Source organism: Cryptomeria japonica, chromosome 5 (assembly GCF_030272615.1).
Source record: "Cryptomeria japonica chromosome 5, Sugi_1.0, whole genome shotgun sequence".
Taxonomy (NCBI): Eukaryota; Viridiplantae; Streptophyta; class Pinopsida; order Cupressales; family Cupressaceae; genus Cryptomeria; species Cryptomeria japonica.
In genome coordinates, this window is record NC_081409.1 from 187,647,480 (window position 1) to 187,662,897 (window position 15,418).

The window sequence follows — 15,418 nt, forward strand, 5'->3', positions numbered from 1 at the left end:
AAGATTACTATCGTCGGTGCCCCTTCTAGTCCTTCTTTGGATATCGAAAGCACCGACGAAGAGGAATTCCATGAAATGCCTTATGAATACGAGAAAGATACCTTCTTCGACGCTTACACCAATACCATCACCCCCATAACCCCTCCCACTTCACATGAGCTACATCTTGTCCATCTTGAACTCATTGATTGGGGCCAACGAGACAAACCCACTTTAGATATCTGCACCGACGATAATGCTCTCATTGCTCTCCTAACAACGCAAAATATGGAAGATTGTAATAGAATTGAGGGTATTCAACTACATGAAAAGGGATACTTTGGTAGTCAAGTCAATGCCCTTATCCACAAAAAAGATAATAAAAGAAAATGATATGATTTCCTAGGTGAAAACCCCGCTGAGGCGCCTTTGGATGAACAAGAAATAAAAACAAAGGGCGTATCTGAAAGTGAAAACCTGGAAAAGGCACTTGACGATGAGGGATTTGACCTCCCTACCATTGGTTACCATCCACAGGGCAAATCAAATTTGTTGATAGAAGAAACAGACAGCATCAACATGGGCACCGAGTTCATTCTGAAAAATGTGCTCATTACCAAATCCCTCATAGAAATTGAGAAACAAGACTTCATCAACTTCCTCACAGAGGTAAAAATCAATTTTGCATGGTCCTATTCCGATATGCCAGGGTTGGACACTGCCTTGGTGGTTCACAATCTCGCCGTCCGCCCAGATGCAAAACCTGTAAAACAAAAATTACGCAAAATGCACCCACATATTGCACTCCTGGTCAAGGCGGAACTCCAAAAGTTGTTAGACACAGAATTTATCAAACCAATAGATTATTCTAAATGGGTCTCCAACATTATACCTGTCGGAAAACCTGCTGGGGGCATCTGCATTTGCATAGATTTTCGAGATCTAAATATAGCTTGTCCTAAAGATGATTTCCCGCTCCCCAATATAGACATGATTGTGGACCTTACAACAGGACATGAAATATTATCGCTAATGGATGGGTTTTCTGGATACAACCAAATCAGGATAGCAGATGAGGATCAGCATAAAACTGCATTCACAACACCATGGGGTACCTTCTGTTACTGGGTCATGCCTTTTAGCCTTAAAAATGTTGGAGCTACATATCAACGAGCAATGACAACAATTTTTCATGACCTCTTGCACAAAATTATGGAGGACTATGTGGATGATCTGCTAGGCAAATCCAAGACAAGACAAGAGCACATCCCTATTCTAAAACAGATCTTCGAAAGATTGGAAAAATACAAGCTGCGCCTAAATCCCAAAAAGTGTGTGTTTGGCGTCACATCGGGAAAACTACTAGGATTCATTCTTTCCCGCAGAGGCATCAAGGTTGATCCCGTAAAGGTAAAAGCTATTATGAAAATGCCTCGGCCAAAAACTCTCAGACAACTACGCAATCTCCAGGGAAAACTCCAGTTTGTCAGGCGTTTCATTTCACAGCTAGCCGACAAGTGCCATCCATTTGCACACCTGTTACGTAAAGACACAAAATTCAAATGGATGCCTCTGTCAAAAGGTCTTTGAAAAATTAAAAGAATATCTAGCGTCACCTCCTGTTTTGATGCCACCTACCCCTGGAAAACCTCTCATTTTGTACATATGTGCTACTACAGTGGCATTGGGGGCATTACTGGTGCAAACAGATGATCAAGGGAAGGAACACACCATTTACTACATCAGTTGGACGTTGGTAGGATATGAACTCAACTACACCCCCATTGAAAGAGCATGTTTGGCATTAGTGTTCAGCACACAGAAACTATGACACTGTATGCTAAACAACAAGACAAAATTAACTGCTAAAATTGATCCACTTAAATATCTCCTATCAAAAGCTGCTCTCACTAGCAGAACAGCTAAATGGGTCATGCTCCTAAGTGAGTTTGACATCGAATATGTGGACAAAAAGACAATCAAGGGACAAGTTATTGTAGATCAGTTGGTTGAAGCTCCACTTCCAGGTGGTCACCCTCTTCTCACAGAATTATCAGATGAGTTCATTATGATTGTTACCACATCCTCCACATGGCAATTGTATTTTGATGGCTCCTACACTCAAAATGGATCGGAGGCAGGAATATTATTGGTCACACCTTAAGTAGATGGCATCCCAAAATCATACAAGATAGCCTTTGCATGTACCAACAACATAGCAGAATACGAGGCCCTCATCACAGGTTTACGCTTGGCTATCCACTGGAAAATAAAGGAGTTACAAGTTTATGGTGATTCTCAGCTCATTATAAAACAAGTCAATGATGAATACCAGACAAAAGATGATAAACTCCTTCCCTACCATACCATGGTTGAAGATCTTAAACAACATTTCACGACAATCAAGTTTGATCAAATCCCACAAACAAACAATAGGGTTGTAGATGCAATGGCCACCATTGGCTCCCTCCTTCAAATGCCAGCACACAGTCAGAAGTGTGAGTTCTTGGTCGAGCAATTGTTTATACTGGCATACGACCTACCAGAATCTGAAATGGTGTGTGTGCTCGTTGGTCCAGAGTCCCCTTGGTACCAAGAAACCTTCACTTTCCTCAAAGACAACACCATTCCCCCACATCTCACCAAAACCCAACAACAAACTTTCATTCGCCGATGTGCCCGTTACACCATCCTTGCAGACACCTTGTTCAGAAGGCATTTTGATGGTTCCCTCCTAAGGTGTTTAGATAAACAAGAAGCCGAATGGGCATTACACGAAGTACACAAGGGCATCTATGGGGCACACTCAAGTGGACTCACATTGGCTAAAAAACTTTTGAGAACAGGATATTATTGGCCTAAAATGGAAGAAGATGCATACAACTATGTGAAGAAATGCATCCCTTGCCAACAACATGGTGACAAGATTCATGCACCGTCACAAGAATTGCAGCCATTCATTACACCATGGCCCTTCTCGCAGTGGGGGCTCGATCTCATTGGGAAAATCCACCCTTCATCTTCCAATGACATAAATTCATTATCACCGCCACCGAATACTTCACCAAGTGGGTAGAGGCTATCCCTCTTACTTTCACCACCAGCAAGCAAATATCCAAATTCATCCTGAACTACCTAATCTGCTGATATGGCATCCCAAAAGTTATCATCACAGACAATGGTAAACAATTTTAAAACCAGGATGTCAAAGAATTCTGCCAAAAATTCAACATCCAACACCGCTTCTCCACTCCATATTACCCCCAAGGCAATGGCCAAGCTGAGGCTTCTAATAAAACCCTAATAAAAATCCTCAAAAAGACGGTCAATGAAGCGGGTCATGATTGGCACCTCCAAATCCATCCTACATTGTGGGCCTACCGCACCTCCATCCGCACCCCCACAGGTGCCACTCCTTATTCCCTAGTATTTGGTTCTGAAGCCATCCTTCCCCTTGAGATTGAGATCCCCTCTCTAAGGGTATCGCTGCAAAACATCCTACCAGAGGAAGAATACAGAATTGCCCGCTTACAAGAGCTAGAATTGTTAGATGAAAGGCGCCTCAAGGCCTTGAATCATCTCCAGGTATATCAAAACCGTTTGTGCATGAGTTATCATAAAAAAGTCAAAACCCGAGAATTCCAAGTTGGCGATCTTGTCCTGATGGAGAATCAGAAAAATCTACAAGAAAGAGAAAAGAAAGGCAAGTTCGAGCCTAATTGGCTTGGACCATATGTAATCACAGTGAAATATGGATCAAGAGCTTATCAGTTGGCTACTCCTGAAGGCGATCCTTTGGATGACCAATGAATATCATGCACCTCAAAAGGTTTTATGCTTAGTCCTTAGAAAGTCTTAAATTGTCAAAAAAATATAAAAAATGAGAAAAAAGATCCTGAAAAAATTGTCACTTTGGTGCAAACCTGGCAAACAGGCACCTTATGATACAATTTTTTTAAAAAAAAAAATTAGAAAAAGAAAGAAAAACAATTCGTGGCACTATGGGCAAGTATCTTGGTGAAAACCTCAGTGCAGGTGCCAAGGTAAATAACCGGATCCACTGTCTATCATGTCGATACTACAAATCATCTGCCATCCAGCCCACCCATGCACAACATTCCTTCTTTTCTGCCTCCCAATAAAACGTGCATATGATGATGAGTCTTTGCTTGAGTCATGAACAAGAAATGTCCCAGTGAAATTGAGCTTGTATGCCTCTATATAAGCTTCAAGAAGTCTTGAGAAACAATCCCAAGTCCATCCTAGTTCTACTCTTGGCAAGAGGTATCATTTGGTCGCAAGGAAGAGACTTGTTATATTTTGTTAGATCTTTTCATATAGACTTGCATTTTTGGCCTACGACTACCACTATTTACAACTGCCTGGATTCTTTCATATCCAGGTACGTTATGATAGGCGCATACAGGGCATATTTCATAGTATGGAATGTTTTGGATTCTTCTTGTATAAACCAACGACCTGGTACTAGTGTTTACCAACACTTACCTTCTCGTGTACAAGAGGTATCAGTGTGTTTGAGGGTTTCCTTGCACGAACCCACAACTCTGTATTAGTGTTTCTTAACACTTGCATTGTTGTGTGCAAGAAATTCCCGTTTGTCTACAGAGTCAGTCCATGCCCTGCGTTTCTCATGGCATCCTGATTTCTATAATCAATGGTGCAAATCACTCAGGGCAACATCAAACTAAGTTGGCTTTCCACATTTGTTGTGCACAAAATCTCACCATCATTCCATCAAATCCTTAACTCAATAATCTCATGGAGTTCTCAATTGCCCCCATTTTCCTTCGCTGTCTCGCATCTCGTATTCTTCTTTCCAAATACCTCACGACTGCTTCATATTTCTTCCTCATTTATCCCTTCCACCCTAATTTTTCTTCCTCTATTTTATTTTTTTTCCTCACATAATCAATTCTGATTCTGATCATGTCTTATACAAGATGAATCCTTCCTGAAACCAGACGTTGTGATCGATCATGTCTTATACAGGATGAATCCTTCCTGAAACCAGTCGTTGTGATCGATCATGTCTTATACAGGATGAATCCTTTCTAAAACCAGACGTTGTGATCGATCATGACTTATACAGGATGAAACCTTCATGAAACGAGATGTTGTGATCTGATCATGTCTTATACAGGATGAATCCTTCCTAAAACTAGACGTTGTGATTTGATCATGTCTTATACATGATGAATCCTTCCTGAAACTAGACGTTGTGATCGATCATGTCTTATACAGGATGTATCCTTCCTGAAACCAGACGTTGTGATCTGATCATGTCTTATACAGGATGAATCCTTCCTAAAACTAGACGTTGTGATCAATCATGTCTTATACAGGATGAATCCTTCTTGAAACTAGACGTTGTGATCGATCATGTCTTATACAGGATGAATCCTTCCTGAAACTAGACGCTCTTATCATGTCTTATACAAGATGAATCCTTCCTGAAACCGGACGTTGTGATCGATCATGACTTATACAGGATGAATCCTTCCTGAAACCAGATGTTGTGATCTAATCATGTCTTATACAGGATGAATCCTTCCTAAAACCAGATGTTGCGATCTGATCATATCTTATACAGGATGAATCCTTCCTGAAACCAGACGTTGTGATCGATCATGTCTTATACAGGATGTATCCTTCCTAAAACTAGACGTTGTGATCTGATCATGTCTTATACAGGATGAATCCTTCCTGAAACCAGACACTCTGATCATGTCTTATACAGGATGAATCCTTCCTGAAACCAGACGTTCGTTGTGATCGATCATGTCTTATATAGGATGAATCCTTCCTGAAACCAGACGTTGTGATCAATCATGTCTTATACAGGATGAATCCTTCCCGAAACCAGACGTTGTGATTGATCATGTCTTATACAGGATGAATCCTTCCTGAAACCAGACACTTTGATCATCTTTGTCTTATACAGAATGAATTCTTCCTGAAACCAGACTGAATCTAGATCTTATCAATCGAATCGATAAAAAAATTTCAATCTTACTAATCAAAGAACTTGCTTTTTCATCACATCAAATCTATCAGGACATCAATTTCGCAAAACTCCAAAGATCAAATACCTTAATTGATCTCCCGAAGGGGCATCACCATACAGTAATCTATCAATCAAGAGCCGGGGAATCCTATCAAACCAATATCAACATCAAAACAAGATTATTCTTTGAATCAATGCGTCATCACACCTCGCTTCAAAGAGGGGCAAAATGTAGACACTTAAAAATAATTATTTTAATTATTTTTAATTCCTCACATAATTAATTAATTAATTATGTTAATTAAAATTCTTCTCAATATTAATTAAATATAATTAATATTGTCACTATAGCATATGATTGATTGATTTTATAAATCAATCCCTTTCTTTATTCTTCTAAAAAATCAAATCCTCACAAATCTTCCTCTTAGGTAATTAATTTCAATTAATTAGTTAACCTACATGATTCCTACAAATCATCTTCTTAATTCATTATTAACCTAATGAATTCTTCTAGAAACTCCCTAAACTCACTTAACATTATTCTTCTAATTTTTTATTCCCTCCACTCATTCTCTCTCCTAGTCAAATTATCCTACAAATATAAATCCCACCTAACATTTCCTCTAATCCCCCTCCTAATGAGTCGTTAATGGCTAATCATCATGATTAGCCACAAAGTCAACTCTTTGTCCTTTCATCCAGCCACTAGCTTTAAATGCTCTTTTTTTAGATGAATGTAAGATTTTCGAAATCTCACATTCCTCTAGGCATTTCCCTCTCCCAAGGAATTTTTAATTCCTTTTTATTCTTCTAATCCCCATAATATCCGTTTTTGGAGAATTTTTAATTCCTCCAATGCATCTTGTAGAGTGTGGAGATACGAAATGCCTTTAAGGCATATTTCTTGGTCTCCACACCCTCTCTTGGACCTTGTGTGAGCTCACAAGTAAATCTTAACCCTTCATCTTGAATTCATCCTAGCCATCTGTTTTCCTCTTCTCTTCCTATAAAATTAGGGCTCCATCCCTTCATTCTTAACATCTTGAAATCCAGTAAGCTTATGCTGCCCTTTTGAGCCCAGGAAATCATCTTGGCAACTTGATCATCTCATCCTTATCATTCATCCTTATCATTTGTGTACAATATTGGAGAGCCATCCACATCCAGCAATCAAAGCAGCACATCAAGTGGAGCATTATCAAGGGGCGCCTTCACTTCATCAAGCTCAATTCGAAGGAGAAGGTAAAATAGCAAGGTGAAATGGTATTTTAATGATATTTTAGCATTCTGCATGTTTATTTCGTTATGTTTTGATCAGTTTACCTTTCAAATCTGTTTTCCCCTCTTCAATTTTTTATTGACAGTTGATCAAATCAGGGAGTTCAACCTTGCCGACACCCCCGGTGATCTAAAAGAGGATGGTTATGTCTTTGATCTTACCTATGTTGAAAACAAGGTTTCTTCTACTCCTGTACCTTTGATCCAATGGTCACAAAAAGAATCAACTTCAATCACGGATTGGTTTCAAACTATTCTTACGAATACAAATACATGGCTTTCAAGTAAAGGTATTCCATTGAAACCCTTATCCTCTGGTTTTGATGATGACACAGCTGGCCTAATGGGAAGAAGATCATAAATTAGAACCAATAATAAGCATGATACTTCTACTCCAACAAAGGATCCAAAATTGAAAGTCACAATTGGAACTAAGAAAGGGAAAGCTCGAGGAGAGCCATTGGCCTCTGATGTTCATGAAACATAGGAATCTGAAGTACTAGATGTACAATTGGAAGATGAGCATCCTGATGCATAACCAATTGATGTTGACCAACTAGAAGAGGGTCAGGAAGGTGATAAAGAACAAGGTGAATTTGATAAAGAAAAATTACCACAAGTAGATGAATCCTTACCCCAAATACCTCTTTCTTCATCTATAATACAGGTTCTTGTTTCTACTTTTGAGTTAGTGCCTCCAATGGTCACTTGTATTTCTCTGGCCAATTCTCTTCATGTATCTTCTACAAGTTCTAGTGAATCTTTCCTAGAAACTCCTAATGACAATATTGAGAATTTTTTCTCTGCTTTTCCCACATTTTCTGAGGTGTTTGCCACTATGCTTAATGATTTTGACAAGTTTATGACTAAGTCTGCTCCTAGGTCAAATGAATCATCTCTTGAAAACCATACCAATGTTGTCACAGTGGCATCTCCTATTGTAACCACCACCATTCAGGATTCTATCAATCCCTCTTAATATGTGGTAGTAGGTGAGGATTATCATTCAACATCGCCATCATGGTTATCCTCCAATGAACCAAAGACAAAGAAGAAGGAAATTTTGCCTAAAGATTTTGATTTCAATCAACCTGTTCTCGTCAAACCTAAGACTACCAAGAAGGATAAAACTCTGTCAAGGGTGAAGGTTGACAAAGCAAGGAACAAGTATGTCGAAGTTGTCATTCCTCCCATGAACACGGATATAAGATTCATGAGTTAGACTATGTGTTCCACAGGATTGAAATAGGGAAGCAGATGAAGAACACAAATGGATACTGAGAGGGGGGGTGAATCAGTTTATTTTAAAACTTTAAACTATTTGTGCAAATATTGAAACTGCAAAATAATTAAGCACATGTACACACACACAAATCAAACCACAACACAAAATATATGAGGAAAACCCAATGTGGGAAAAACTTTGGTGAGAATAGTTGTTGGAGTCTACTGCTCCAATCCAGCCTCACAATAAATAATGATTTATAATGTTTAGGGCACCAATGCAAGGAGCATCAACCCTTGAAATTTAGGGCACCAACCCAAGGAGCACCAACCCTTAATTTTATGAGCACCTACTCAAGGGAGCACCTACCCCTTCTCTGAGCACCCACTCAAAGATTTATAGTGATTGTTCAAGTTTATAATGTAATGACAAAGCCTTGTTACAAATGAGGTTTTTAACACTTACAAATTTATCATATCTTGAAAATTACTTTCTCTGCCTGGTGAAGTCTTTCTTCTACTTCTCTTCTTTCCTTTATCTGGTTGTCTTCTACTCTCTGCTACAACATTACTCTCCAAAATACTCTATTATTTCTCTATTTCTGTGGATGTCTTCTTCTTCCTGCAACAACTTTACTTTGCAAAATACTTTTTTCTTACTCTATTCCAACTTTTTCACTTCTATAGATTTCTTTGATTTTCTTGGCAGCAACACACCACATACACAGTCGACTAGACGAGATATTTCTATTTCCATCTCTTTGACTGTCTCAACAACCACACCTACTGATGTCTAATCACATTTACAATCTTGCACCATTAGCTCTACATCGAGGAATGTTTTTCCCTTTAATATTGCAATTAATTCATTTTCCTTTCTAGGATTCGTTCTGCAGTAGATTGGATTTCTTTCTTGGATCGACCACTTGCATTAAATGACTGTTCTCTACTTTTCTAAAAGTTCTCTATACTAAGTTGCTATTTTTAGCAACCCTAATATGTCTAACAGATTTGATTTTGCCTCTATTGATTTCCTCGAGCCCATCAACCATCTGCAACTCGGTCACCATTAATGCATTCTCCATCCTTTGTCGACATACCTAGACAAGATCGACAACTACCATCCTGAAATCCACCGTTACCAACTTCTGCATATCGGATTCATTTTTTGTCCATTAAGAAACCACATTTCTTCGTATTCTTCATCTAGATCACTCAATCGAGGTCAGTTGTCTTCCATGTAAAACCCTTGTGCCTATTGGCATACATAGGTGTTATCAAAATGACATCCAAGTCACCTGGTCAACCATAGTCGACTGCCACATGGACTATGGTGCCTATCAAGTTGCCACCATGTCGACTGAAACACATTTAATGGTCATGATGACCTTAACCTCTATCGTTGCGGGATGGCGAGATACACACCATATTGTCTTTTGAATTGCTCCGCATTATTGTTCATATGCTCATTTTACCCATGTGGGTTGGCGGGATGCACTATTTTTCTGCCTCAACTTACCTCGTGGGATCCACTTTCCATCCTTCTGCAGGGTGCGAGATAGTAGGGGCCATCCCTTACATCATCTCTTGTTTCCTCGTGAGCTCATTTTAATTTGGCTTCTCTTTGTGCGAGATACATTTCTCCCTTTACCTTTTTGTCCCACGTGAACAATTTGCTTTGGTCATCCATGTTGCGGGATAGCAGGGGATATAATCACATTATCTTTTCTTAACCCGACATGATTCTTCTTTGGTCTTCATCGATGCGGGATAGCGAGAGACATCTTTCGTTTAGCCTTTTGTGTTATCCCGTGAGGTAACAACATTTTCATCCTTCACGGTGTGAGATAGACCATTTTCCTCCAATTTAGTTATCTCGTAGGGTTATTTGGCTACCTTCCAACTCACTGCAGGGTAGCGGGATGCCTGTCCATATATGACAAGTCCCACACGAACACAATACAACATAAGCAAACCACTGAGCCACTAACATGTGGACATATGGGGACCACTCAAATCTGAGATGCCCTTTCAAATAACACACGACACTCTAATAAGCAACCAAGGTTGTTTAGTCAAACCGCCACACTAGTCAAACTGCCATGAATGAACAAAACTAAGTCTGCAGTCCTCTTGGATCAAACCCGATGGGTCTAGCACACTATGTGGCATATATAGATCAACTTCCACACTGACTTGCACTCTATAGCCTACATTTGTTTGCAACCTACAACATTTGTATAGTTGTATAGCATAACTTGCATGTTATGCACATCACTTATTTTTCGTGTTATGCACACTTGTCACCTGCTTATCTGCAACCTCTTGACATCCCTTGACATCAATGACAATAATGCCAACAATCTCCCCCTTTTGCATTGATGTCAACATACTTGCAGACCACTCTAAGGCCATTTCTTCGACCATTTCTCCCCCTTTGACAACAATGGCAAAGGGTATTGCAACTAATTGTCAACTATGCATGAACCCTCTTTGATTTTCTATAGCAATGAATGGAACTTCCAAATTAGATCATGACACAAACGCAATGCATTGAAATTTCCTTTACAATTTCTTGATTTGTGCTGCTTATAGCTAGATGAACCATTATAACAATATAAAGAGCAGTGCCAATACTGCTTACAAAACTTCAAATCTCCCCCTAAGACTATACATGAGGTTCAAGGCGAAAAGTGTAGAAATAGTATGCTCCCCCGAACCATAGACTTAAAATCAATGCTTTAAGTGTTGCAGGTGGGTGGAAGAACACACAATTTTTGTCTTAGATATTCAAAGTTGTCCTTATGTAATGGCTTAGTAAAGATATCAGCTATTTGCTCACCGATGGACACATATTCAACTTTCACTTCTTTCTCTGCAACATTTTCCCTGAGAAAATAATATTTGATTGCAATGTGCTTTGTCCTAGAGTGCATTGCGAGGTTCTTTGATATGTTGATTGTACTTGAGTTGTCACACATGATGGGAATATGATTTGAAAAATCTACCTAAATCTCCTTAAGAGTTTGCTTCATCCATAGGAATTGAGAACAACATGTAGCAGCTGCAATATGCTCTGCTTCATCAGTTGATAGTGAAATGGACTCTTGCTTCTTGCTATACCATGACACCAATCTATCTCCAAGGATAAAAGCTCCACCATTGGTTCTCTTCCTATCATTTGCACATCCTACCCAATCTGCATCAGTATAGGCTTGCCAAGTGAAATCTACTTTCTTTGGTACCATAAGCCAAAAGTAAGTGTCCCCTGAAGATACTTGAATATCCTCCTAACAACATTGACATGTGATTATTTAGGAGCTACTTGGAATCTTGCAACCATCCACACAACTTGAACTATATCAGGCCTTGATGTTGTAAGATACATCAGGCTTCCAATCATGGATCTATATAAGGTCTAATCTACACTAGGTGACCCATCATCTTTGCTTAATTTGCATCCTGTCACCATGGGGGTACCAACCGATTTGTTGTCTTCCATTTGAAATTTCTTTAGCATGTCTTTAGCATACTTGGTTTGAGAAATGAATATGCCCTTATTCTATTGTCATATTTGCAACCCAAGTAAATATGATAACTCCCCAAGCATGGACATTTCAAACTCTGACTGCATCTGATCAACAAATTCTTTGCATAGAACATCTTTGTTGGCTCCAAAGATGATGTCATCTACATATACCACTGTAGACACCTAAAATTGTCATGTCTAATTAAATAAATATTTTATTTATTTAATTATCTAAGCCTAATTCTTCTATTAATTAAATAAATCTTTATTTATTTAATTAATTCATTTATCCTCTTCTAGCTTTATTTCTCATTTAAATAAATACATATATTTATTTAAATTATCCTTTTCCTAAATTAAATAAATATCTTATTTATTTAATTATCCTACTTCTTCTATTAATTAAATAAATCTTTATTTATTTAATTAATTCATTAACCTTTTCTACCCATGACACATGTCATTCATCTCTTAATTCATACACTACCTACCCCTTTCATTATTTTATTATTTCTTCTACCTACCCTCTAATCTTAGCCGACCTCCTTTTACACCTCTCAATCTTATCCCTCCATTTCATATTGTGTCTTCTATTTAAGGAGATGCCTTCTTCATTATCAAACCCTAATCGACAATTTGGAGGACCTGACTACACTACGATCCTACTTGCAACCACATTCCGTTCTTTGTTGAGCTCTTGTGCACATAAAATCTGAGAGCAAATATATCAAGCAAGATCAATGGAGATAGGAAGAATGGAGATCAAAACCCTATTGGACATGTGATGGTATAATCTTTGTGATTTCATGTGATTTGCATTGTCTTAGGTAATCTTCATATGTTATGGTGGATCTTTGTTGATTGTTAGGCTAGGGTTTTGTGGTTGGATTCATTTAGCCTTTCAATCTTGTTATTATTGTTATCTATTTTCACCGTATACATTTTGGCACGCCCGGTGGGACTCTTGTCCCTTTGCATTTAACCTTTTTTGTTGTAGATTTTGCGTTTTTTGAAGTTGCAGATCGGACATTTTTCGACGACATTTTAGGTTTTTCCGCGTCTGCGAACATTCGGATCGCGTCTCTGATTTTCAGGAGCGTCTGTGGAATCGGGAAGCGCGTCTGCGGAATCGACAAGTTTTATTTTGCAGGTTTCAAACAGGGGCGTTTGTGTTTCATAAGCGCGTCTGCGTTATTTATTTCCGTGTCTGTGTCTGAGAAGGGCGTCTGTGATTTTTGACCGCGTCTGTGAGTCACAGAACCGCGTCTGTATCATACAGACGCGTCTGTGTCTTAGGTAACAGCGTCTGTGTTTTGAATGTTTCAAAATTTTCAAATTTTCATTGATTCGGTTTTCGGATTTCGTACTTAGGGTTTCAGATCTGGTTTATTTTTGGACTAACCCTTTCAGATCTAGCTAACTCAAGTTGGTGCAGCTCGCCTTGGAAGCTAAAACATTTTGGTTGAAGGTCCCTCTTTCACAAAGTCTTTTGGGTTTCTAAAATTTACCTAACTTGTGTGCTTGCAGGAAGGGGTGATCATTTGAAACAACCCAAACTACTAACAAATTTTGTTGCAGGTCCTTGGCTAGGGTTTTTGAAATTTTGTTGTGTGCCTTGTTTTCATAGACTAGCAAACACTTCCATTGGTGCACTAAAATTGAATCATTGTCTTTTGTGTCTTGAGCAATAGGCTCTTTTTGTTTATTCTTTAGAGGGCCTGTCTTCCCGTGTGGTCATTAGGACTACTAGTGAGAAGAGAATGACCCAAGTGGTAGCGAGGAAAACCCACCTCATCCGAACCACTATAATCAAATGTATTCATGGTGAAAACTATGGATAACGTGTGCTGATTAGTTCATACCGACACTATGTCTCCCCATAAACCCGTTTGATCAAATTTATTTGATCATTTGTAGGGCGTAACCCCTACCGGCTGGGAGCCTTCTGTATTTACAGAGCTGAAAGTGCTGCATGTATGGCCACACGAGCGGATGCCCTTACTAGCACCATTTTGTTTTAGAGGCCCAAATCCTTCTAGTTGTTGGGGCAGGAGGTCGAACCTCTGGTAGCGGCCCACACACATACGGTTCTTAGTAGAGATACAAAGTTCGCCATGGGGAGTTTTCATGGGGACTGATGCTTGGCTGACCCGAGAAGTGAGTGCCGAGGGTGGAGCCAGTGAGGTCGAGCATCTAAGTATCCGCTCTGAATAGCGTAGCCTCGGGGGTAAAACCCTATGTGGGATCAACAACTATTGTCTTGGCCAGCCATAAGAATTGTGCTTGACTTATGTTAAACATTCAAAGCATTCAAGATCAAACAGCAAAACATTGTGTCTTTTGTGTCTTCAAGTGTATGCAGAACATTTTACATCAAACAACACACTTTTGGAGTCTAAACATTGAGTCCTCATCAACATTGAGTCCTCATCAACATTGTGTCCTCTTGTCACAAAAAACAGTCAAACAGTCGGATTTGGTCACAACAAAACAACTTCACAGATTGGAAAAATTGCACGAAGTTTACAGAAACGCGTCTGTGTCTGTTTTAACCGCGTCTGTGTTGTCAAAGCGCGTTTGTGAAGGGCAGAATAGCGTCTGTGTGTCTAGAAGCGTCTGTGTCGAACAGAAACACGTCTGTGTCTTTGAATCGCATCTGTGAAGTATACAGTCGCGTCTGTGTCCAGAATTGCAAAAACCTTTACAGTCCAGCAAACATAAAAATCGCAGAAGCGCGTCTGGGTTAAACAGAGTAGCGTCTGTGTCCGGAAACCGCGTCTGTGAATGATACAGTCGCGTCTGTGTTCAAAATTGAAAAAAAAAATTCAAAGTCCAACAAACAAGAGAAATCAGTTTCGGAATACTTGAGCTTCCTAGGTTGTTTCTTCAGGTTTCATCTAGCATTCAACCTGTCTCTGGATCTCATACAGTCCATCATTGCTTCACATCTCATTTTACATTCATACTTGTCTAAACTTGAGTCAAAAGGTCACTTGCTTGTCCTCATCATACTTTGTCAACATACTACAACTACACTTTGCTAAGTGGTCCCTCATCAAGGTTTCTTACCTTTGGGTCTCATTTGGTCTTACTTAGGGTCAAGGTCAGCTTACCTCATCAAGAGAAACTATCCTCTCTTTGGAAGTCACACCTACTCTACTACTTACATACTTGGTCTTACACTTTGGACATTGCAAGTACACCTCAAGATTCATTTACACTCCATACAACTCTTGGGCTTCCATACTCTTTCCATTTTTCATCTGGTCTCACACATCTTGGTTAACACCTAGTTCATGGTTGAAACCCGTCTTCAAAAATCTAGGAGAAAAGCTAAAGAAGCTCAAGAGTCCACCAACATGAGTTCTTATGAGTATGAC